Raw genomic sequence first — 26,792 nt, forward strand, 5'->3', positions numbered from 1 at the left:
GGAATGTTACAAAATACATTTGGGGCATGTAATCTGTAATCTGTAATGGAATACATTTTAAAAGTAACCTTCCCAACACTGTGTCTTTGCTATTAGATGTTAAGTATTAGCCTAAAAGCTTAATACAACATATGTTAAAACCTCACTTGTTTTGTTTTGTTTCGTTGTGGGTTTTTTTTTTTTTTTTTATTTATTTTGTTTGTTTGTTTTTGTTTGTTTGCTTCTTGCTTTTGGTTGTTACATCTCTGTATTTGCTGTTATAAAATGCAAAATCTAATAATACTTGAATTATAAAAAAAAAAGTATTAGCCTAAAAATCCGTCGTCTGTTGAAACCAACACAATGTTTTATTTGACTGCTTTGTAAAGTAAATTGCTAAAATCATGAACTCGTGTTTTTCAGGATAAGATGTATTGTCCATTCTGTGGACTCCAGTTTGAGAACTTGACAACATTTTTCTGTTCCTTTGGAAAAGACGTAAGTTTTGTAGCAGCTAAAGATGCTTCCACAGAACAAGAACACTCAAGAGGTAATTTTGTGTGAGCTTCCTGCTATTGTAACTCCAACTCGTTCTATAAGGAAAACATTGAAAAGGGCAAGATTTGTTCAGGTGTTTGTACTTTACAGATAAGATAAGATAAGATAAGATAAGATAACCTTTATTAGTCCCACACGTGGGAAATTTGTTTTGTCACAGCAGGAAGTGGACAGTGCAAAAGTTATGAGGCAAAAATTAGAATACAATAAGAATAAATACAGTACACAACTGTACAGAATAGAATAAAATAAAATACTATATACAGTAGAATAAAATAAAATAAAATAAATATACAATAAGATAAAAATAGAATACAAATACAAATACTATATACAACTGAGTAAAAATACAACGATGCCAGAAAGGATTATTGCACTTAGTATTATTGCATATGTGTGGATGTGTGTGCTTGATCAGTTAAAGTCTTTATTATGGAGTCTGACAGCAGTGGGGAGGAAAGACCTGCGAAATCTCTCCGTCCCACACCGTGGGTGCCGCAGTCTCCCACTGAAGGAGCTGCTCAGTGCTGTCACAGTCTGCTGCATGGGGTGGGAGACGTTGTCCATCAGGGATGACAGCTTAGCCGCCGTTCTCCTGTCACTCACCACCTCCACTGGGTCCAGAGGGCATCCTAGAACAGAGCTGGCCCTTCGGATCACCCTGTTCAGTCTCTTCCTGTCCCCAGCAGAGATGCTGCCGCCCCAGCAGACCACGCCATAAAAGATAGCAGAAGCCACCACAGAGTCATAGAAGGTCTTCAGGAGTGGGCCCTCCACCCCAAACGACCTGAGTCTCCGCAGCAGGTACAGCCTGCTCTGCCCTTTCCTGTAGAGGGCGTCTGAGTTATGAGTCCAGTCCAGTCTGTTGTTCAGATGAACACCAAGGTACCTGTAGCTGTCCACAGCCTCAATGTCCATACCCTGGATGTTCAGTGGTTGCAGTGGAGAATGCTTGTGCCTGCGGAAGTCTACCACCAGCTCCTTGGTTTTACTGGCGTTGATCTGGAGGTAGTTCAGCTGGCACCAGTCCACAAAGTCTTGAGTCAGTCCTCTGTACTCCTTGTCGCTAACAGTTGCTCTTTTACAGTGATGTGCCCAGGGTTACACCATCTGTCGTTCACAAAAACTGCCAGTCCCCCTCCTTTCCTCTTACCGCTGTCTCTGGTCCTGTCCGCTCGCAGCAGCTGGAATCCCGGTAGTGTCACGCTTGTGTCCGGAGTTAGCGATGTTAGCCCCGACTCCGTTAGCATCATGATGCTACATTGCCGGTACTCCCTCTGTGACCAGGTTAGCGACATGAGCTCATCCATCTTATTGGGCAAAGATCTTACGTTTCCAATAATTACAGAAGGAAGAGATGGTCGATAACGTCTCCTTCTCGGGCGACGGCGCTCCTATAGTGTCATAAATGAAAAAGTATTGTTTTAATTGGGAAATTATAGACACCTGGTGTCATGTGACTGAAAGCAAAGACATTTTTCTGCTGGAAGTGACTGTGGGGAAGAGGTAGAGTGTTAGGTGCATTATGTTCATAAGTTTTTTGAATAATGACTTTTTCATGTTTGCTTTTGAATTATAAACAACAATCAAAGGAGCTTGCAAAGAAAAGCGTCTGGACTTCTTTAAGTTGCTTGAAGACGTTTCACCTCTCATCCAAGAAGCTTCTTCAGTTCTAAGGTCAAATGGTGGAGAGTCCCAGATATAAACCTAGTGGGAGTTTCCCCCCACAGAGGGACAAAAGGACCCCTGATGATCCTCTAATCGCCTGAGCCAAGGTGTGAAACTGGGTGTGGGTCCCAATCAGCCAGAGTTTCGGGTGTGTTCATTGTGAAACCTGGCCCCACCTTATCATGCGAATTCCTGAGGTCAGATGGCCCAGGATGTGAGTGGGCGTTAAGGCGTCTGGGAAGGGATCTCAAAACTGGATTATAGATGGCAGAGAGTTGGTGTCGTAAACCCCGCCTCTGTTCAAAGATGGTCACTCACAGTGGACATAGATGGCTTCTTTCACTCCTCTTTCAAACCATCTGTCCTCTCTGTCCAAAATGTGAACATTGGCATCCTCGAAAGAGTGACCTTTATCCTTAAGATGCAGATGGACTGCTGAGTCTTGTCCTGTGGAGGTGGCTCTTCTGTGTTGTGCCATGTGCTTGTGAAGTGGCTGTTTGGTCTCTCCAATGTAGAGGTCTGAGCATTCCTCGCTGCACTGTACAGCATACACCACATTGTTAAGTTTGTGTTTTGGCGTTTTGTCTTTCGGGTGAACCAGTTTCTGTCTGAGCGTGTTGCTGGGTCATGGTTTTGGGGCATTCTGCACTGCTAGTTTTCTGCTGTCTAACAGTGTTCTGCCTTCTCCTGTAAGCTTATGTCCGAGGTACGTAACCTCTTTGCCCCACAACTGTAACTTGTGTTGTGAGACTTTATGACCCTGCTCTGTTAAGTGTTGCGTGTCTCCTGTAACGAGAATATCATCAACGTATAGAAAAACCTGACCTGTGGCAGGGAGCGTGCATAATGACATAGATTTCTTTAAAGCTTCTGCATACAGGGTGGGGCTGTTCTGGAATCCCTGAGGCAACCTTGTATAGGTATACTTCTGGTCGTCCAAAGTGAGTCCAAATAGCTTTTGTGAGTCAAAATGTAGTGGTACAGAAAAGAAAGCATTGGATAGGTCTACCACAGAAAACCACTGTTCCTTTGGTGTTACTTGATTTAAAATGGTGTGTGGATTTGCCACCACAGGTGGGATTTGTTCTGTTATGTCATTTATTGCTCTAAAGTCATGTACTAGTCGATATTTCCCCGTGTTTGCTTTTTTCACTGGGAAAATCGGAGTATTACAGGTTGTTTCAGTTGTTTTTACTAAAATGCCTGCTTTTTCCATATCTGCAATTACTGGCCTGATCCCTGTTTTTGCTTCTGTGCTTAAGGGATATTGTGGTTTAACTGGCCTGTGATTTGTGGTAGTTTTTACTACAACTGGATCTGCTAGATCTGACAACAGAGGGTTTGTGTTCAGAGCCTAGAAGTAATTGTTCTATGTTATACACGTCCGTGTTTCCATTGCTCTTTGCTTCCTCGTCTTTGGTTTTTTTTTTTGTTCATTACATTTTCACCTGAGGCATTCCTAGATACCTTCTAGTTTTTCAAAGAATTCACACATTTCACACATCTTACATATTTCAACTTTGAAGTTAAAGTTTTCTTATTTTTATCTCTCTATATATACATATATTTAAACTTTGAATTGCTCACAGTTTACAGCTCTAAAACTGGGCATTTGTAAATCATGTACGTGAATTTGCATATGTTGCTTTTGCAGTGTTTCAGACTCCTGCACAATTCTCCGCTTAAGCAGTCAGTTTTATTTCCCAAATTTGCTAACCTATGGGTTTCTTCCGACCGCTGCACCTGGAGAATTGGTCCAGGTCTGCTTTGCTCCTGAAGAAACACAACTAAGACATTTTCATTATTATCCTGAGTACTTAAACTACCCGTTTCCCTCTCTCTGGTCAGAAATACCAACTCATGTTATGTGTATAAGTGTAAGCAGGTCTTCATTACATCTCCTATGCATGTTAATGTTCAGTGAGTGTAAGCTGCTTCCTTCATTGCCTCTGTATGTTATTATCAGGTTTAATTCATGCATCTTTTCACTGATTTCTTAATTCAAAACCATCTCACTTCTGATTCTTTCCAAAAATAATTTCACATGTAACAATTTGTGTATGTGTGTTTCCTATTCATTGATAGATAGCTCCCTGTGCTGTCCTCTATGCAGCTTCTGCTCTAAAAACAAATAAATAAAAATGTTTAATTCGCTCATTAGCTTAGTAGTGTCCACATATTTAAATCAGCTTCTCAATCTTGTAGCTTTAGCTATTATCTACAGGGTTTGGCTTATTAGTTGTTATTATAAATGTGCTCTACATCTCAGTAATATTTATCTAGGATAAATGACAGGTTTTCAAGCAGGTTAAGTGCCTCTATGCACCTAATTGGTTTAGATATTGCCTTTATTTTCTTCATCTCATATGCCATTATACTGAGTTTGAGCAAACCTTAAACTTGATGCAGACTACGTCATAACAATTATCCATCTCACATCATACTGACTAGGATACTTGTCATTAATATTATATTTTTATTAATATTATCATCTTTTTCTTTCCATATAATAACAACAGTATATTACAACATTTTATCAGTGTAAATCACTATACTACTACTGAGCCAATTTAATAGTTTGGATCGTTTTACTCAGCAAACAGATAATTTAGAATTCATCCAATCTGTACAAATTTGTTTTTTCTCTGAGCAGGTTTGTGCCTACTTTTTAGACTGGTCTTCTGTTTGCCTCATCTCAGATCCAACCTTCAGTCACATTCATTCTCTCTGTTGCATGTCGAACCAAGTAATTTATTATTATTTTTATTTCTATATTTTATTTTGTATCCATCAAGGGCTTCGGGTGGGCTGCAGTCCCACCCTCACCCAGGCTGGAGACATTTACCTTTTCACACACTTTCCTCGGCTGAACAATGAGACAGCCTTAATCTACCTTATGCATCTCTCTTTTTTATAGAAAAGGTTTTCATGTGAATGATTTCCTTTTATTTATTTCATACAATCTGGGCATGATCGTCATGCCAACTATATTTCATTGTTTAGTTCTGTTTGTAAGGTTCCTCTTAAAATAGTTACTGCAGAGGGACTGCAAACCATTTGGTTTCGTTTTGTAGAAGATTTGTTTACAAGGTATTTTATCGAGTTAAATATACAGACAGACCCGTGAAGCTGTCACTGGCACGAAGAATGAGAGAAGTTATCAACAACAGGCTTCTACTTTCAAGCTATTCTTGAAAGCGGTTGTCGATTTTACGTGATGACGCACAACTTTTTCCTCATTCAGCCAGTACGTGAGCTATCAACGGTAAACAATTCAGTGGAGTAGTTCAGCCACCTTAATGTGCTGTTAAATCAACTTACTCCACCAACAAAACAGTAAAAACAGTTTATGCGCGCAAGATTTACGCTGGACAGTCTGAATCTCTCTTTAGTATCTACCACTAGCCGTCTTTCAGGCGTGCTGCTAACCGTTACACGGCTTCCAGCCCTATTTCAGGTGAGCGGGTAACTTGTCGGGCTTCCAACCTCTCACAGGTGAGCGGACAATCAATTCTATCAGGCTACCAACCTCTTACAGGTGAGCGGATAGTCAGTCTTTCTATAGACTTATGTTAGCGAATAGGTCACTTCCTATTTAATATACTTAGAGCAGACAGACTGTCCCAGCCGATCGTTTTACGCAAGGTGTGTCAAATGTGGAATAATCACCTGGCTTCGCTGTTGCCGGTCTGTCGGGCGTCCACTTTCAAGCCCCAGCGCCGTGGGCCTGTATAACGTCGGCCAGGACCCGAATTTAGCGTCCCTGGACTTTCAACCCTTCCTGGAGGGCGCTCTGCAGAGACTTCGACGCAGGCTTGTCACGGCGTCGGGACTTGAGGAAGGATACCACTGTGAAATGGAGCATAATAGTATTATTAATACCAGTCCATTAACGGCTTCGAAGGACCAATTAAATGTCAGAGATTTACAGTTAACAAACAGTCAGGTGAATAAACAACACTGAGACACTTAAGATTGACAACGTGCGGCACGGGTGAAAAGCTCAGAGCAAATCACACCGAACTGCAGCATTCGTTTATTTTTATAGGTTACATCGTCAATATGCAAATATAATCACATTTCCTGTTATGCAGGTCCTGATGCTGTCTGTGCGTTAGCTGTGTGTGTAAGCTGTGTGTGTGTGTCACAAAGTATGTTTGTTGCAAGTCAATTTCTAAGAATAATATAATGCAAGTCAACTTCTGCGGATATGTATTTCTGTACTGGTCTCTTGTCAGTGTCACAGGGTCAGCTTCCTGTTTCTACAGAAAACTGTGTCTGGTGGAATATGTGTAACATAACTTTTGAAGCATAAGCAAATAAAACAATAAAAACTCCCTAACAAGATCCCTTCCCAGACGCCTTAACGCCCACTCACATCCTGGGCCATCTGACCTCAGGAATTCGCATGATAAGGTGGGGCCAGGTTTCACAATGAACACACCCGAAACTCTGGCTGATTGTGACCCACACCCAGTTTCACACCTTGGCTCAGGCGATTAGAGGATCATCAGGGGGTCCTTTTGTCCCTCTGTGGGGGGAAACTCCCACTAGGTTTATATCTGGGACTCTCCACCATTTGACCTTAGAACTGAAGAAGCTTCTCGGATGAGAGGTGAAACGTCTTCAAGCAACTTAAAGAAGTCCAGACGCTTTTCTTTGCAAGCTCCTTTGACTACGATGACCTGGATAACTGAGAACCTTCACAGACATATAAACAACAATAGAGCAATAAAGAGTCTCTCTGTCTTTCACCCTTTTCTCCTGTTCAGCCAAGACAGTTGTTCAGCTGTTCTTCAAGTACCGTGAAGGTAAACAGGCAGAAAGGAGGATGTTCTCAAAATCCAAAAAGAAATCAAGGAAAACAGTGGAGGAATAAATACAAAGTTTTTTAAATGTTAATCTGTTGTCTGACAACACTTTTCTAATATGTGACCACTTTTTTTCCTGAAATGTAATCTAGATTTCTGTTGGGATCGTGAACAAAAAGAGGACTGGCATGAGACCCATAAGAGGGAAATCACTACCATTACATGTTGACCCAAGCTGGTCATCTGAGAGGCTGTTGGGTGCTGCCATTAAAAAACTGAAAGATTTCAACCAAGATATGAAAGATGGAGAATACCTCCTGCTCTACCCTGATGGCTCTCAAATAAAAAATATTCCAGGAGCTAACACACCCTTTACGATTGAACTCTACAAAGAGGCTGTTGGCAAGTCTTACCAAAGAATTACACTATTTGTCTGCACACTTGAGGACTTTTTGTCAGAACGTAAGTTAAATAGAATTGCCTGTCACTAGTGATGGCCCGCTTGAAGCATGTGTCAAAAAAATCAACACACTGCTTCAGACTGTGTCGAAGCTTGATTCGTTTGGCCAGAGTCACGTGATCAGTGACGTCTGAAGCTTCATTTAGAGCCTAACTGCTTCGGTGTCTGATTCAATGGTTTATAAGGAAGCGAATCATTTGGGGGATTTGTGGTGTTTTGATGGTGACAGATAGCGAACCACTGATCATTCCACTGAGAGATTTGGAGCCAGCGAGGAAAAGAGGAGGTTCTGTTGTGTGGGAGGATTTTGAGTTGATTTTTGTCAATCCGGTGGGTTTTCCAGCTCTGTGTTCTGGCCGTTTGCTTTTGTTTTGTGCGTGTTTATTTTATCTGAAAACTGGAAAAAGGTAAAATGTCAAAACTCTGCTTCCATAATATAAATATCATTAAATAACTTTAGAAAAACTTCCACTTGACTCTTTACATGTAATGTTGTGAAAATATATATTTTGTTTAATTAATCTGAAAATGTTAGTCTGCCAAATGTGCAGCAATTGAATGTATTTATTCTCTTTAGCTGATAGTTTGTGGGCCCCAGGTAGACTGTATACCTGCATCTCTACCAGTTTCTCTGCACTCCAGCCTCCTCTGTGCCATGTGAAGGGATTTTCCTTAAGGCAGGAGAAATGATCTCCACGAAAAGGAACAGGTTCAGCCATCGCACACTAGAACAAATTCTCTTCTTAAATATAAATGGAAAAGGGCTACTTTAAATGCATCATGTTTTTAATTTGCAAGTTCATAAGCATTTTCCTTTTCCATTTCACAATCAATTCTACCCCCCAGGTCAAAAATATGTCTGGGAAAATTTCCCTAATATAATATTATTTATAAATACATCCGTCTAGCGATTAACTGCATAAGTGCATGGAGGCGGGACCTCACAGCAGAAGCATACTCCATAATGTGTTGTACATTATTATATGTATATTATATGTAACGTGGTATTTTTCAATTATTGTATTTACCAACATCAAGAAGTCACAAGCAAAGAAAGACCACACCATGGTGCATGTTTGAACATGTTTACTGGTCAAAATTATTTATTAAACAAATAAAACACATTTTTTTAAACCACCAAAAAAATACACATTCAAAGCAACACAACGGCGGCCCAATATCAGACAGAATCCCACTCTGTAGAGTGGGCCATCTTAATGAAGCGGTTGGTTTTATTTTGTGGATTCAAGCTGCTCTTTGTATTTTTGGCCACCAGATGTCACCAGAGAGGACTGTGTTGAAAAGCTTCGAGTAATGAACCGTTTTCAATACAAGCTTCAATGCTTCAGAAAGCTTCATTTGGCCATCACTACCTGTCACAATCAGCAGGGCTGACTGTGTGTAGAGTGAAGGGTGGACCCAAATGCAGACGGAAACAAAATGTGAAACATGACTTGAATAACAGAAAACGAGGCATTTATTGAGGCTGGCAAAATAACTGCAAACAAAAGGCAAAATGCAAGGCTAACAATAACTAAACTGGGTGAGCTAAATTAACTAAAAACTTACTACAGGAACATGGACTTGACATGAGGAAACTTCTTGGCTTGCAAACAAAGCAGACGATCTGACAATAACACACTGAAAACAGAGGACTTAAATACACAGGAGGTGATTAGGGGAAGTGGGAACACATGGAGGAACAGCTGACTGACATGAGCCTAATGACAGGACAGGGGAAGTGAAACTAAATACAATGAACAAAGAACACACAACTCCTTCAAAATAAAACAGGAAACACTGAAACTAGACATGACAACATGAGCTTAACAGACCTAACACGTGATGAACGATACAAGAACTCAAACATAGAAACCAAGGAAACAATAAATAATAACTGCCTTTCCTTAACTAAAGCTAAATAGGAATGACACATAAACTAATCACAAATTTAAAATGAGTCAAATACAAAATGAACTCGGGGCGCTGACCCAGCCTGTGACAGTTGCCATTAATTCTTTTTTATAGTCATATTGTTAAAGAATCTTGTGATTACTGTCTTGAAGATTTTAACCAAAGTATTTCATACGTTCCCACAGATGTTAGTGTTTCAGAAGATGAGGAGAATGATGAAGTTATCGTTAGGGTACCACCCGTTACGTCACCCCTCTCTGACACAGTGGTATGTAAATCTCATGGATTCATTAGTTTGAGATGTTAGTGCTCTCAGTTCCAGCATAGTGCATTCAATGTCTGGATATAAGACTAATATCATTCTATTATTGTGTATATATAGTTGTAAGAATCTGAGCAGCCATAATCAACGAGTTTGGTGTTTGATGATTTTATCTGACAGCTTTGGTCAAGTCCAGAAAGCAGTACACCAGAGCCTATACGTCGGTAAGTTGGCTACCTTCTAGCACATTGATCTGGCGTCTGTGGCAGGTATATAAACATCTAATGTTCTTGACACTTTAATGTTAGCATTTGATGGCCACTAAAGGATGTTATGTTTGTTAAGGGTTCAAATTTTGAGGAGGGATACAGGAGGGATTCAAAATCACAACACTGGTCCAGGAGGGTTAGGTCAATGAACACACGCGTGGGGAGGTGTACACTGCAAAACATCAGCTGTAGCTCTCCGCCCAATAATACACCAGCAGTTGTTTTTATAGCATCAGGGTATTATTTATGACGCCCCCTCATGCGTTAAGAAGATACATCACATCTACATCACAAATGTTCTGTTGACGACCGTGACACAGTCAGAAAAGAACATTTTCTTTGTCTCCATGCCAGGTGCTTCCTGTAGCTCGTCTCGCTCTCGCTTCTCCAAAACCTCAGATGCATGCTCTGCAACAAAACTGCAATTCTGCAGGCACAAAATGCAGTTGCAAGCAAAATATGTCTGAACTCTTACCTAGAATATAAGTCTACCTACAGTGTGTGTGTGTCCTGACCTCAGTTGCACTCTGTCTCACCTCTCACCTCGCCTACTAAAACTCACAACCAAACGGAGGTCACTCTCATACAGGGAGTGCAGAATTATTAGGCAAATGAGTATTTTGTCCACATCATCCTCTTCATGCATGTTGTCTTACTCCAAGCTGTATAGGCTCGAAAGCCTACTACCAATTAAGCATATTAGGTGATGTGCATCTCTGTAATGAGAAGGGGTGTGGTCTAATGACATCAACACCCTATATCAGGTGTGCATAATTATTAGGCAACGTCCTTTCCTTTGGCAAAATGGGTCAAAAGAAGGACTTGACAGGTTCAGAAAAGTCAAAAATAGTGAGATATCTTGCAGAGGGATGCAGCAGTCTCAAAATTGCAAAGCTTCTGAAGCGTGATCATCGAACAATCAAGCGTTTCATTCAAAATAGTCAACAGGGTCGCAAGAAGCGTGTGGAAAAACCAAGGTGCAACATAACTGCCCATGAACTGAGAAAAGTCAAGCGTGCAGCTGCCAAGATGCCACTTGCCACCAGTTTGGCCATATTTCAGAGCTGCAACATCACTGGAGTGCCCAAAAGCACAAGGTGTGCAATACTCAGAGACATGGCCAAGGTAAGAAAGGCTGAAAGACGACCACCACTGAACAAGACACACAAGCTGAAACGTCAAGACTGGGCCAAGAAATATCTCAAGACTGTTTTTCTAAGGTTTTATGGACTGATGAAATGAGAGTGAGTCTTGATGGGCCAGATGGATGGGCCCGTGGCTGGATTGGTAAAGGGCAGAGAGCTCCAGTCCCACTCAGACGCCAGCAAGGTGGAGGTGGAGTACTGGTTTGGGCTGGTATCATCAAAGATGAGCTTGTGGGGCCTTTTCGGGTTGAGGATGGAGTCAAGCTCAACTCCCAGTCCTACTGCCAGTTTCTGGAAGACACCTTCTTCAAGCAGTGGAACAGGAAGAAGTCTGCATCCTTCAAGAAAAACATGATTTTCATGCAGGACAATGCTCCATCACACGCGTCCAAGTACTCCACAGCGTGGCTGGCAAGAAAGGGTATAAAAGAAGACAAACTAATGACATGGCCACCTTGTTCACCTGATCTGAACCCCATTGAGAACCTGTGGTCCATCATCAAATGTGAGATTTACAAGGAGGGAAAACAGTACACCTCTCTGAACAGTGTCTGGGAGGCTGTGGTTGCTGCTGCACGCAATGTTGATGGTGAACAGATCAAAACACTGACAGAATCCATGGATGGCAGGCTTTTGAGTGTCCTTGCAAAGAAAGGTGGCTATATTGGTCGCTGATTTGTTTTTGTTTTGTTTTTGAATGTCAGAAATGTATATTTGTGAATGTGGAGATGTTATATTGGTTTCACTGGTAAAAATAAATGATTGAAATGGGTATATATTTGTTTTTTGTTAAGTTGCCTAATAATTATGCACAGTAATAGTCACCTGCACACACAGATATCCCCCTAAAATAGCTAAAACTAAAAACAAACTAAAAACTACTTCCAAAAACATTCAGCTTTGATATTAATGAGTTTTTTGGGTTCATTGAGAACATGGTTGTTGTTCAATAATAACATTATTCCTCAGAAATACAACTTGCCTAATAATTCTGCACTCCCTGTATGTGTACTAGCCTAACTGAAAGTATATATGTAATATATCGAATAAATGTTTTAATCAAATGGCCCTACTTAAAGCTTAATAAAAACATAAATGAACAAAGGATCATACTGAATAATATGTTATAGTTGTTTTAACTCACTTTACTCAATAGATCGGCCGGACATCGCGCCGACCGAGGCTTGAAACCTCCAATTACTTGACTGAGCTCAACTCTTTAATAAGCACAGAATGCAATGTGTATAAAATGATTATAGCCGTTCCTGTAACAAAGGTTAAATGATGCCAGTATGTTTGTCTTAAAGTTATAAGCTATATTTGTTAATAGAATATAAATGCCGCAGGTTACATGATAGCAAAAGAACATTTTGTTTAATCCCACATGTTTTATAACATTTTCTTTTTATCATTGGATCTGTATTTTATAGGTCACCTTCAATATCCCAAACATCTGATGTGCAAGTATATAATAGTCTTTTGTATAACAATGTTGCATATTTAATTGTTAAGTTTCATTTGCATGCCATTACATCTGCAGTTGTTATGGTATTGTGTTGTGTTTGTGCTCAAGGTTCAGTGTGGTACAGAATCTCAAATCCACATCAGGAGAACATACTACAAGTTACAAGTTAGTCTTAAGCAGTGTTGGTCAAGTTACTTGAAAAAAGTAATCAGTAACTAATTACTGATTACTTCCCCAAAAAAGTAATCCCGTTACTTTACTGATTACTTCTTTTCAAAAGTAATTAATTACTTAGTTACTTAGTTACTTTTTAAAAACACGATTTACACCCTGAAGAGGTGATAAAGCGATAGATCTTTCAGCCCAATTCTACTTTTTCTGCATAATCCATCATACAAAATGTAATCAAATGGAAAAGTCTCTTTTTAAAACTTGTTTTATTAGTTTTAATCTTTTAACTTTATGCATCAAGCAAAGATTTAATTGTATGCAACATTCTCTGACTGGAAGAAATTAGTTTAATATTTAAACCTATTTTCTGCACATTCCAGCTCATAAAATAAAATAAAATATTTTTTGTGTTTACACTCAGTCTTTCAAATAGATGCAAGTAAAACACAGCAGAAAATAAATAAAGTCACAGACTCAGCGGTCCTGTTGCTCTATTTTCACCTATTAAGCAACACTGGGGCAGGCGGAGGTTTACCCTGGTGCAGGTGTGCCGCGGTCAGTGGAAGAATCCGCGAGTTTCTCTGTGAGTTTCCCATTACGTCGTAGCTACTCGGTGCTTGCTTGGAAGTTTAGGGGTTTTTTCGCTGTAAAAAGAAGTTTTCTTCCCACGCACAGCGGACACTAATGTTTTTGTCACTTTTTATGGAATCAAACTCAAAGTAAGGTCAGTACTTCCACGCTTTAAACGCTGCACGCTCATACTCTCTCTGCACTCGATATATGATCCACTGTTGATCTGCACACAGCTGTTGTCACGAACGTCGCACTCGCTTACGTCACTGTCGTGAGACATTCTCGCAAAAAATCACGGTTTTAGTAACGCAGTAACGCGTTACTGCCCATCTCTGGTCTTAAGTTATAAAATTACATGATTTACCCTAGGGATCAATGAAGTATTCAGATTGTGATTCTAAAATTTAAAAAATATAAAATGATATAGCTTATAAATAATTATAAAGTAATAAGCTCAGTGAAACCGTTTGTTGTTGTTGTTGTTGTTGTTTTAATTATAGAGGCTCTCTATCTAATCCATAACTTGAGCAATTTCAGTCACGGTGAAGTACTTCAGACCCAACCCAGCCAAATGTAGAGCCAGAATTACTATTGCATAAAATGTATTTTAATCTTCTGTTTTTACCAATATGTATGCACCTGTCGTTATTGACAGCAGTTCTTCAGATGCTAAGGGAGAGGAGCTGCAAAAGGAAAACTGGTAATTTCATATCCTGAATAAGTACAATAAACCCATAATGTGTGACTAGTGCTGGGTACTGCTGCTCTTTTTGATCCTAACCTTTTACAGGAGCAAACATAGCTGAACTGTTCCTGTGAAGTTATTCTGCTGATGATTGTATTCAGATCACTATTTTGCTTTTTAAAATGAATTAACAGAAAAGGGCCAATTGATAAAGCAAGAAACATTACTTAAAAGATATTAAACAAGAAAAACATAAAGTGTAAACAGTGTAAATATTTAGTTGCTTTTCACTGACTGATTCTACAGTGATGAACCTGATGGATTGACGGCTGCAGATGTCATCTCAAATCTGGCTCTGAAGATTAACCGAGCCAATGTCTGGGATGGTGCCTACCGAGGCGTCAGAAGGTCTTCATATAGTCCCAACTCTGGCATGATGGTGAAATTCTCTGATGACGTGGGGCAGGCTGAAGAGGCAATAGACACAGGTGGGCCTACCCGAGAATTTCTCACCCTTTTGATGGAAGCCATAAGGACGAGAAGAATATTCGAAGGAAAAGACTATGCCAAATATCTCACGTTTCATAGTAAAGGTGTTTATTTTTTTTCACATTTTTTTCCATGGTCAAAATTACTTTATTATAATGTAATGTCTTTATCTTTAGCTGCAGATGAAAATGAATATTTCTACATTGGAAGAATGATTGCAGTTTCCATTGTCCATGGTGGTCCATGGCCATGTTGTTTATCTCCAAACTTCTTAATGTAGCTTGTTGGAAAAGACAAGACATTTGAGGCTCCAATTGATGATATACCAGATGAAGAAATCAAGAAGGCTCTACTAGAGGTGAATTTATGATGTTATGATTATGACAAATGCCAATTAATGCAAAGACCTACATTTAATAGATTACTTAACATAATCTTGGTAACTAACTGATGCCTGAAATGATTACTGATTTTGTAATTCAAGACTGTGTTAAATTGCAAAGGATATCACTTGACTGAGTGTATTTCTGTAGCCCAAATATATGGTAATAATCGTAACTGTCACAATTTCCATTTTGAAAATTGATGATATACATATTCACCAAAGGGTGTTTATTTCTCTCTCTCTCTCTCTCTCTCAATACACACACACACACACACACACACACACACACACACACACACACACACACATATATATATATATATATATATATAAAACACCCAGCTCTTTTATTAGAGATTTTATCATTTGTGAGCACAGAAATATATATATGAAAAAAATTAAAAATTCCCACTCGCCCCTGCGGGCGGTTTATCCTTCAAGCTCGGGTCCTCTACCAGAGGCCTGGGAGCTTGAGGGTCCTGCGCAGTATCTTAGCTGTTCCCAGGACTGCGCTCTTCTGGACAGAGATCTCCGATGTTGTTCCCGGGATCTGCTGGAGCCACTCGCCTAGCTTGGGAGTCACCGCACCTAGTGCTCCGATTACCACGGGGACCACCGTTACCTTCACCCTCCACATCCTCTCGAGCTCTTCTCTGAGCCCTTGGTATTTCTCCAGCTTCTCGTGTTCCTTCTTCCTGATATTGCTGTCATTCGGAACCGCTACATCGATCACTACGGCCATCTTCTTCTGTTTGTCTACCACCACTATGTCCGGTTGGTTAGCCACCACCATTTTGTCCGTCTGTATCTGGAAGTCCCACAGGATCTTAGCTCGGTCATTCTCCACCACCCTTGGGGGCATCTCCCATTTTGACCTCGGGACTTCCAGGTTATACTCGGCACAGATGTTCCTGTACACTATGCCGGCCACTTGGTTATGGCGTTCCATGTATGCCTTGCCTGCTAGCATCTTGCACCCTGCTGTTATGTGCTGGATTGTCTCTGGGGCATCTTTACACAGCCTGCACCTGGGGTCTTGCCTGGTGTGATAGACCCCAGCCTCTATGGATCTTGTGCTCAGAGCTTGTTCTTGTGCTGCCATGATTAGTGCCTCTGTGCTGTCTTTCAGTCCAGCTTTGTCCAGCCACTGGTAGGATTTCTGGATATCAGCCACCTCCTCTATCTGCCGGTGGTACATACCGTGCAGGGGCCTGTCCTTCCATGGTGGTCCCTTGTCTCCCTCCTCTTTCTTGGGTTTCTGCTGCCTGAGGTATTCACTGAGCACTCGGTCAGTTGGGGCCATCTTCCCAATGTATTCTTGGATGTTCGTTGTCTCATCCTGGACTGTGGTGCCGACACTCACCAGTCCCCGGCCCCCTTCCTTCCGCTTAGCGTACAGCCTCAGGGTGCTGGACTTGGGCTGAAACCCTCCATGCATGGTAAGGAGCTTTCTTGTCTTGATGTCAGTGGCTTCTATCTCCTCGTTTGGCCAGCCTATTACCCCAGCAGGGTACCTGATCACGGGCAGGGCGTACGTGTTGATGGCCCGGATCTTGTTCTTACCGTTCAGCTGACTCCTCAGGACTTGCCTGACCCCCTGCAGGTACTTGGTGGTTGCAGCTTTTCTAGCGGCCTCTTCATGGTTCCCATTCGGGATCCCCAGGTACTTGTAACTGTCCTCTATGTCTGCAATGTTGCCTTCTGGTAGTTCAATCCCCTCAGTTCTGACTACCTTCCCTCTCTTTGAACAAGAAGGCATCGGTGGGCAAGAGACGAAAACAGGGTATTGTTGGAATGCTACTACGCAAGTAACCCTGGCGGAAGGGGTTACATGAATAGGATGAGGGACCTATGGATTCTTCGATACCCAACATCCACAATGACGGCAAAACAACTAGTAGCTCAGTGTTCCAACATTTGAAAGAAGGGACTGCTCTCACTGCTAGAGATTGACGAGGTACAACATAAATGCTACGGCAAGGGGGAGCCAGGACGCCAGGTCAGGGAGGAGATATCATCACCCCCACCTGAGATTGGGTACCAAGACCCAAGTGCGATAGGAGAAGGATATATATAGATGTATGTATGCGTGTGTAATATACAGTGTTGGTCAAGTTACTTGAAAAAAGTAATCAGTAACTAATTACTGATTACTTCCCCAAAAAAGTAATCCCATTACTTTACTGATTACTTCTTTTCAAAAGTAATTAATTACTTAGTTACTTAGTTACTTTTTAAAAACACGATTTACAACCTGAGTAGGTGATAAAGCGATAGATCTTTCAGCCCAATTCTACTTTTTCTACATAATCCATCATACAAAATCTAATCAAATGGAAAAGTCTCTTTTTAAAACTTGTTTTATTAGTTTTAATCTTTTAACTTTATGCATCAAGCAAAAATTTAATTATCTGCAACATTCTCTGACTTGAATAAATTAGTTTAACATTGAAACCTATTTTCTGCACATTCCAGCACATAAAATAAAATAAAATATTTTTTGTGTTTACACTCAGTCTTTCAAATAGATGCAAGTAAAACACAGCAGAAAATAAATAAAGTCAAAGACTCAGCTGTCCTGTTGCTCTATTTTCATCTGTAAAGCAGGACCAGGGTAGGCGGAGGTTTACCCTGGTGCAGGTGTGCCGCAGTCAGTTGAAGAATCCGCGAGTTTCTCAGCGCACTTGGTGCTTGCTCAGATGTTTAGGGGTTTTTATGGAATCAAACTCAAAGTAAGGTCAGTACTTCCACGCTTTAAACACTGCACGCTCATACTCTCTCCCACAATCGATATGTGATCCATTGTTGATCTGCACACAGCTGTTGTCACTAACGGCGCACTCGCTTACGTCACTGTCGTGAGACATTCTCGCAAAAAATCACGGTTTTAGTAACGCAGTAACGCAGCGTTCCTACGGGAAAGTAACGGTAATCTAATTACCGTTTTTGCAATAGTAATCCCTTACTTTACTCGTTACTTGAAAAAAGTAATCAGATTACAGTAACGCGTTACTGCCCATCTCTGGTAATATATGTTTTTTTATTTAGATAGAGAATGCAACAACTGTAAGTGAGCTCTGGGTAGTCTTAGAAAAACACCCAAGCATGCTCCAGACAGCAGGCTGCTATTGATTCATGAGGACACTGGAGGATAAGAAGAAGGTAGTAGCAGATTACATTCAGTGGTACTTCATCTACTGAAACCATCTTTCCATCCAAAGGTATAGAATTCAGACTATTATGTGCCCATTTAACAAAATCTTTTCAGAAGATTAAATGGTTACTTTTTTTATTCCAGTGAACTTTAAAGGCCTTTTTCAGGAGGACTTCTTTTTTGTAGCAGGATGACTGTCTTAGCTAGATAAGAATGTTGGTTACTTTCTTAACACAGTATTTTGCCATGTGAAGTTTTGCTTGCTTGTTGAGAGGAAGATGATGCTGTAGGTAAGGCACCACAACCTCCACAAATAACATTAAACAATTTATTAAAAATGAGACTGTTTTCTAGTTTCAGAGAGGGTCTAGCAACACTGGATTTTCTAAACGCCCTGGAACAGCATCCTTCACTCTTCTCATTCATGTGCTACACTGAGACCAGGCTGACAGCTGATCTTCTGGAGAACATCTTCCATGTGCAATTTGGTCCACCTGGCAGCTCTAGGCGTCAAGAGTACTGAGCTACTGGCAAGACTATCTGCTTTCTGTAGAAGGTCTTAAATTTGGTTGAAAATGTTGACATGAGTACATTTATGTCAACAAAGTGTAATGGCCCCTTTTTGTGTTTATTATCATTAGAAATAACTTTTTCTTTTTACATTCACAGAGAAAAATGGAAGTCTGTCTCTTGAAGACATCCCTATGTTTGCAACTGGACTGAGGGAAATTCCTCCTGCAGCAATTCAGCCAAAGTCACAGCTTCTTTTCCAGACCACTTCACGCTTCCCTGTAACAGATGTCTGTGCAAATACTATCAAAATCACAGTGTTACACAATTATGAGGACTTCCAAGGAGCCATGGATTATGGCATCCAGAACTCTCCTGGGTTTGGGCTTCCCTAAGGTCCAAGTCCTTTTGCTTTTAAGCCACATTTATGGTTTTTGCAAACATGTGAAGTTTCTGATTTTAAAATATGATAATGTTCTTTCTAAATTTCATCCTGCAGTTTATATGTGTAGAGAATTTCTGGAAATAAACATAAAGTTTATTGCATCGCAGCAAGTTCGATCAGGTTTTGGAATTTCAAAAGCATAATATCATAGTGGGACAATTGAACAAGTTAGAAATATTTCACTGTGTTAAGAAATTGCCAAAATAACAAAAGAAAACATTTCTGAATGAATTATTAATTAATTAATTTTCAATTAAATTCAATTAAATGTTATTTATATAGCACCAAATCACAACAACAGTCGCCTCAAGACGCTTTATACGGTGGCTAGGAAGTGCAAATCACATTTACAACATCAACAACAAAATAACATTTCAGAAAACACTTTAACAACTCCGCAACAAATTAACAAGTGGCTCTTGACGAAAAGGGATTGTCCGAAATACCGGAAGTGACTCAACGATTAGGCTTACTCCATATTTGTAGTACAGAAAAGTGATTTGTAGTCAGCTAAATGAGGGATTTTCAGAGAAGTAGTGTTCAGTTAATGTTTGAAGAGATTTTACAAAAGAGTATGGGTGAGATAATGAGGTTCAGATTTTTAAATGTCACAGGGATTTTCTTTAGAAAATATCTAGGCCTTAAAACCGTCATGGTCCACACTCCAGCCCAGCAGGTGGCGGTAAAGTGCCTTTAAATTAGCGGCAGAAGAAGAAGCAGCAGCTAAACGCGGGATGTCAAGTCAACAAACGCCGAGAAACTTTAATGGTGTGTTCACACCGAACGTGATAGACGCGACCAGAGCATCAGGTTTAGATGTAAAGTCAATGGAGAAGTGCGATGACACGCGGATTGTGGGTACCGCGAAAACTCAGAAGCACAAAACTCAGAAGCAGACACGAAAACGCGTCAAACGCGCGTCAAAGTAGCACGTCTGGCGCGCTTGACGTCAGTTTTTGTGTTGCATTTTGTGCATTCGCGCGTATCGCGTCTACTGCTCGAGTTGGAAAAATCTGAACTCCAGCGTCAATTCGACAACCAATCAGGAGCCTGGTGACGTGGCTGTGACCTAGGTCAAAGGGGCAGATCCAGCCAAAGCCCTTCATACTTCAATGGAGGAAAGGCTAATCAACGCCGTAGCAAACAACCCGGAGCCGTACAACACCAGCTGCTTTCTGTACCAAGACAGGAATATAAAGGACCGAGCTTGGAGGAAGATATGTGAAGAGATAGGGCAACCTGGTAAGTTCATTCATTTCTCTTTTGAAAGTTTTCACTGACCTGGGGAAGCCGCGCTAAAGCTAGCAAGCCACCGCTATTTTCCCACTGACGTACAAATACCGTTCTGCTTTTATGCATGTTGTCATATAGGAATATATTTTGTTTATTAATAAACAGCACACAGTGGTCCCGCTGTTCATCCGTCACTGCTTCGCTCATCAGTGGGAAAATAGCGGTGGCTAGCTAGCTTTTGACGTGCGTTTGACGCGTTTTCGCGACACAAATCTGCTTCTGAATTTTCGCCTGTATGGCAAGCCATTAGTGCCAAATATCGCCACTTTTCTAACCTGTTTGGTTAAGAAATGGCGTAAAAAACGCTGTTTAATTATTCAAAGCGCCACTCACATGGCGCCCAGTATGTGACCTGCCCCACTGTAGGCAATAAAACATTGTACTTAATGTATGCCAATGAAAAAGTGTCATACAGTTTATCACCTCTCCCTGACCTGGGAAGATCTGATCGTAACCTAGTGCGCCTTGTCCCTGTGTGCAGCCCTTAGTGTGCAGGGAGCCACTAATCACCCACGCAGTGCAGAGATGGCCAGTGGAGGGCATATAAATAAGTAATAAAAGCAAATAAATGACAGAATGCTTTTTTTAAAACAAGGTGCGATCGTGGCTCAAGAGTTGGGAGTTCGCCTTGTAATCGGAAGGTTGCCGGTTCGAGCCCCGGCTCGGACAGTCTCGGTCGTTGTGTCCTTGGGCAAGACACTTCACCCGTTGCCTACTGGTGGTGGTCAGAGGGCCCGGTGGCGCCAGTGTCCGGCAGCCTCGCCTCTGTCAGTGCGCCCCAGGGCGGCTGTGGCTACAATGTAGCTTGCCATCACCAGTGTGTGAATGTGTGCGTGAATGGGTGGATGACTGGATATGTAAAGCGCTTTGGGGTCCTTAGGGACTAGTAAAGGCGCTATATAAATACAGGCCATTTACCAAGGTTCAAGGTTCAAGGTTCTTTATTTGTCACATGCATAGTTATACAAGTATAACACACAGTGAAATGTAGCCTGACACGCTCCTCGACATGTGCAAAAATTGGGGGGTGTATATATATATATATATATATATATATATATATATATATATATATAGTATATACACTGGGTGAATGTGCAGTAGTAGCAGCAAGCAGGTGAATTCTGTACATTAATATGAATAGACATCTGACTATTTTACAGGATAGACAATATAAACATATTTAAAATTAAAGGAATTTGAAATGTACATTGTGCCTTGGTTTAGTGTCTGGAAGAGTCCTGTCTCAGTCAATTATAGATGATGTGAGAGGGCGGGTGTGTGTGTTTAGGGCACGGATGGCTTGGGGATAGAAGCTCCTCTTGAGTCTCTCAGTCCTTGCCCGGAAGATGCGGAACCTTCTACCAGATTGCAGAAGTTGGAACAGTTTGTTGCCAGGATGGGACGGGTCCTTCAAGTGGAGACATTAACTTTGATCAAAATCCTTTTTTGTTCAGTCTAAATTAATAACACTGTATAATAGCCTTCAGTTGTAATATTATTAACAGCATCTCAGGAATATTTTGCCCCTTCAACATGCATTTAAAAAGAACCTGATATGCAATTTTACACCACCGTCATTGGCCTCATTCAAGATGATGTTGAGTCTGCACACCGGCAGGAAGTTGAGCGGCTGGTGCAGTCAGCACAAGCTGGAACTGAACACACTTAAGACTGTGGAGATATCCCTCAACACTGCCTCCCGTCACCATATCTACAGTCATTGACTCTGTCCTGTCTCCATCACAGTCTGGTATGAAGCAGCCACTAAGCAGGACAGGAGCAGTCTGCAGTGGACTGTACTGGCAGCAGAAAAGATCATTGGCACCCCCTGCCCTCCATCCAGGATCTGTACCTCTCAAGAACCAGGAAATGGGCAGGGAAAATCATCACAGACCCCTCACACCCTGGACACAGACTTATGGACTCATTGCCCTCTAGCAGACGGCATAGAAACCTGCAAACCAGGACCACCTGGACAGTTTCTTTCCCCTTGCCATCTCCCTCCTAAGTGGTTGAACTGTCACACAGCTTCACACTGTAGACTGCAACTGCACTCTTTGGTATTAACTTCTGTAATCCTGTAATTTCTGTATAAAAGAATTAGATTGTGTATTATATTGTTAGTTTATGCACCTGTGTGCATATGTGCATGTGTATTTATGTATGTCCATGCACATAGATGGATTGTGTTTTACATTTTTGTGCTTGACAGACACCCTCAATCGGAACCTAATTCCTTGTATGTGTTTGCGCATATACTTTGCCAATAAACGCGATTCTGATTATGAGGTATTTCCCTCTGGATGGCACACACGAGTAAATTAAGTAGAAAAAATGTCATGTGTATAGCCTCTTTTAAAATTATTTTTTGGAAACCACAAGAAGAGAAATATGTGGCATTCCCTTATGTCATTTTACATCTTCACTGTCAGTAGACAGTTGTGAACATATTTTGATTTGGCTTTTTTTCCTTAACTCAATAGACCTGGCACACATTCTACAAAGACAACTCTCTTCCTCTGCTTCAAGCGCTTTGCTTTAAGGTGTGAAACAGCTGTGTACTGCCTTTTGTTCCTGGAGAAGGTATTTCACTGAGAGCCATGCTGGGCTCAGACTCTGCTGACCGTCTGTCCCGCGGTCATGCAGGGACTTCATCAAGCTTGGTTGTCTGTTCTTTGTGTGTTTGATTAAAGAATGTTAGCTACCGCTCAACGCTCGTCTGCAGCTTTATTTGAATGGAAAACTTCCACAACAGGCAAAAAAAAGCTTTTTGCTAAAAAAAAGATTCAGAGCAGAAGTTTTTTGCACTGCATTTTAAAATGAAAACATATTGCATTTATTTACAATTAAAGACACAGAGCAGAAAGTGTGTTACTGTTTTACATCCACAGACACACAAGAAAAGAAGCAGGCAACATGAGGTCAAGTTATGGCAATTTTATTTGTGTGTTTCAGTGCATGTATTTAGATTAGAGTTTTAAAAAACAAACAAACGTCCCAAGAAGAAGGATGGGGAGAAAGAAAGGTGGAGAGAGGAGGAAGAAACTATTGATGTCCTCAAACTCGATGCTGCTGGGTCAGTTCTTCCTCAGCAGTCTGCTCCAGAATCCCCTCCTGTCCTCGGCTTGCTTTGCTTTTGCCTTCAGTTCTTTTAAGGTTTTGTTGAGCTGCTCCTCGGCATCTTTAAATGTTTCTTTCAGCTGCTGTTCAGCCAGTTTCCCTTTGTGTTTGAGGAGCTCTTTAGCTTCCTTTTTGTGCTTTCGTATTTCTTTAAGTGCGTCTTTGCAGTCTTTCTTGGTCACCGCAGAGCCGCTCATTTCTTTCTTGAATGCCTTCACCTCAATTTTCTCTTCTGCAAGTTCTTCTTGCACTTTCATCAGTTCCTTCTTCATGTTTTCAGTGTGACTCTTTGTATCTTCCATTTCTTTCTTTGCTTCCTGTGTTTTAATTTTCTCTTCCTCCAACACTTTTTGAGCTTCCAACAATTCTTTCTTCATATTTTCAATCTCATTTTCTGCCTCGTGGTTACGTCTTTTCTCCTCTTCAAGTTGTTGCTTCACATGCAGTAATTCCTTCCTTAGTGTTTCAGCTTCAGCCGTTACATTTGCAGCTTCTTGTGTTGCCAACTGCATTTTCCTTTTGCCCTCTTCAAAAGCTTCCTGCACCTCCTGTAATTCCTGCATCACATTTCCTGCCTCCTTCTTTGCAGTTTGATATTTCTTTTTGGCTTCTTGTGCTGTGCTTTTCTCTTCCTCCAATGCTTTTTGAGCTTCCAACAGTTCTTTCTTCATGTTTTCATTCTCCTTTTCTGCCTGTTGTTTTCCCATTTTCTCTCCTTTAAGTCTGAGACCCACATGCAGTAATTCCTGCAATACTACTTCAGTTTCAAACTGTGAATTTTTAGCTTCTCCTCTGGATTTTTCTGCCTCTTCTTTTAATTTGACACTTTCAGCCTGTATCATTTGAAGTTCTTCTTGCAGGTTAATCAGCTGTACTGAATTGTGAGGTGAAGCACTCGCCGATCCTCTTCTCGTTCTCCCCTGATTCATTTTGGCCTTTTAAACAAAGGAGCCAACGTTTTGTAGAGGAGTGAAGTGAAGTTTTCGATGTTTCTTCGTCAGCTGTCGTTTGTCCTGCACAGAGATGCTGCTGTAGATGTGTCTCTAGCTGTGTCTGGATACAATGAAACATGCTGGAACTAAGTGCTTGTGTTGCACAGTTCTACTGAACATTCCATTTCATGCATGCTCCGCCCACATGGTCAGGAATGTCAGGTGCTGCATGACCAAATGCTGCTCTGTTGCCTAGCAATAACAGCTGTTTACTTTTTGGGGTCTGGTTCATCGTTTAATAAAGAAAACATGTCCAAGTATTGGGTGCTGAGGCTCAGCGCATATTCTAGCCTGCTGTGTGGGTGGGCAGCTAGAAATCACTGGTGGGCAACATGAGTGAGGAGAAAACTGGAGCAGCCAAGCAGGGAGCTGCAGGTTGCTGGTTTGAGTCTCTGTTCAGATGCTGGTGTCTCCTCTCTCTGAGATGTCTGCAAACAGTCCCAGATAAAACAATAAGGATAATAAACAAACACGTGACTAAAATAACAATTATGACTCTGATGTGTTTCATGTGTAGCAGGATGGCCTCTATACAGCAGTCGCTGCAAGCATCCACATCGCCACACTCACTTTTCTTTAAGCAGGCGTGCTGGGCTCCTCCTAAGGAAAGTTTGAAACTTCATTTCCTTCATGCTGGTGAACTTTTTACCAAATATTTCCATCAAAGCTTCTCCATCACTGACAGGGATTGTTTGGATCTTCACACTCATCTCCACCAACCCTAAAAAATGAGTCTCACTTTGCTCATATAATGCCAGGAGTGTCTCCATATTCCACAAAAGTCTGTGCAAACATGTAACAGTATCCCATATTCATATGAATATTATTGATATTATAACAAAAGCTGTCACCAACACAATTGTCCCAAGTGCTTTTTTATTAGTTATTGCAAATGCTCGATTGCAGTTCTTGCTAGATGACAAAACCACTTATTAGGTTTAGAAGGAAATGACTTTTTCTACATGAGGTAAAGTTGGAGCTGTTTCCCCAAACTAAATGAAATCATCATTTAAAAAACTACAATCTGTATTTACTCTGAACATCTGTGTTAACATTTGGAAACATGTAAGTGTAACAAACATGTTAAAACATAAGAAATCAGGAAGGGGCATGTACAGGAATTTCTTTTACTTATGTATTAATCACATTATTTTATTGTATGATACCTTGGTGCCACTGGATGTTAACAAGGGTCTGTTATGCAGAAATAACAGATTGTGCACTTACCTCACTAAAATAAAGGCATTTGCAATGGCATAGATTAATATTCATGCTTCATGGAATTAGCTTCATAGATCATATTCATAGATGTAATATGCTTCACAGAACATGCCGTATTTCTCCAAATTATCGCCCAGACATATAATATGCAAAATTAATTTGGACCCCAGGTGTTTAAAAGAACCAGGTTGCTATATGTGGCCCGCTGAATAATTGGGGACGTATGATTATGAAAACAATTATTAAGCACTGATGTTCTAACACTACCCAATACAATATTAAATCAATTCAAAAATACTTTACTTGATCCCACAAAACAAAACGCAGGTGCAGCAACAGTGGGTATTTTCACACATACTAGTGGGATACAGTAGTACTTTGTTTTATTTTTTAACATCTGCTGTTTCAATATTTTAGAAAAAGCTAGCATTGACTAATTTTTAAACTTAAGCAGTCAGACAGTCATGCACAGGCCTGGACTGGGACAACATGTCAGGCTGAGAGCTTTACCCCCCGCTTTTATTTTGGTGTGACACCCTGGGCAACTTCAGCTACTTTCTGTCAGAGACCGTTGGCAACACTGATGGTCTCATGAGACGCCCTCCCTCTCTCAGACACACTTGTCCCGCCCCGTGAGCGAGTATCTTAATCATCAGTAAGTAGGAGAGACTTTCTATCCAATCAGAGGTGAGGAAGGTGGGACCTGCCCCTACTTACTGAACGTAAGATACTCTTTAACCACACATTAATAAATACAGTTAATAATTCAAACTCTCAGAGCAGTCTTTGTTTTTTACTGATCGTTTCGCGTTGGCTTTATTTGTTTTGCTGCTGAAAAATCTCCCTATAGCTGGAGTTCATGATGCTGCTGTGTCCCAGTGTTTCCCCGCAGTGCGAACAGCTGAGCGGATTATGAAGCAGATACGGGAGCAAAGCGGTATCTGCATGACAGAACAAGCGACTACTGCCGCGCACATTTTTAAATACGAGCAAACATGCTTCAGAGCTTTTTCAGAAAGTTCTGGTGCTGCTAAAACAAAGGCGCCAGTTACAGCTGGGAGAAAGCTTTCAGTGAGCTCTCTGGGATGATGAGCTACAGTGAAGATCAATGGGGAGACGCAGACGGATGCAACAGCTGCTTTTTAAGAGTTTTAAAACACGACTGTTGGGAATAATCTGCCCAACAGTCGTGTTTGAGGGCAATGAGGCATGTTGTATAG

At 41.0% G+C, this 26,792-nt stretch overlaps 1 pseudogene; it reads left to right on the top strand.

Annotated features, from left to right (window-relative positions):
• Positions 1 to 408: 408 nt before the first annotated feature.
• On the top strand, positions 409 to 18,893 carry LOC146669013 (G2/M phase-specific E3 ubiquitin-protein ligase-like; annotated as a pseudogene).
• Positions 18,894 to 26,792: the final 7,899 nt, after the last annotated feature.

This window comes from Rhamphochromis longiceps, linkage group LG5 (genome assembly GCF_057381845.1).
Source record: "Rhamphochromis longiceps isolate RC_006_pf linkage group LG5, R_longiceps_female_GT1.1, whole genome shotgun sequence".
In the NCBI taxonomy this organism is placed as follows: domain Eukaryota; kingdom Metazoa; phylum Chordata; class Actinopteri; order Cichliformes; family Cichlidae; genus Rhamphochromis; species Rhamphochromis longiceps.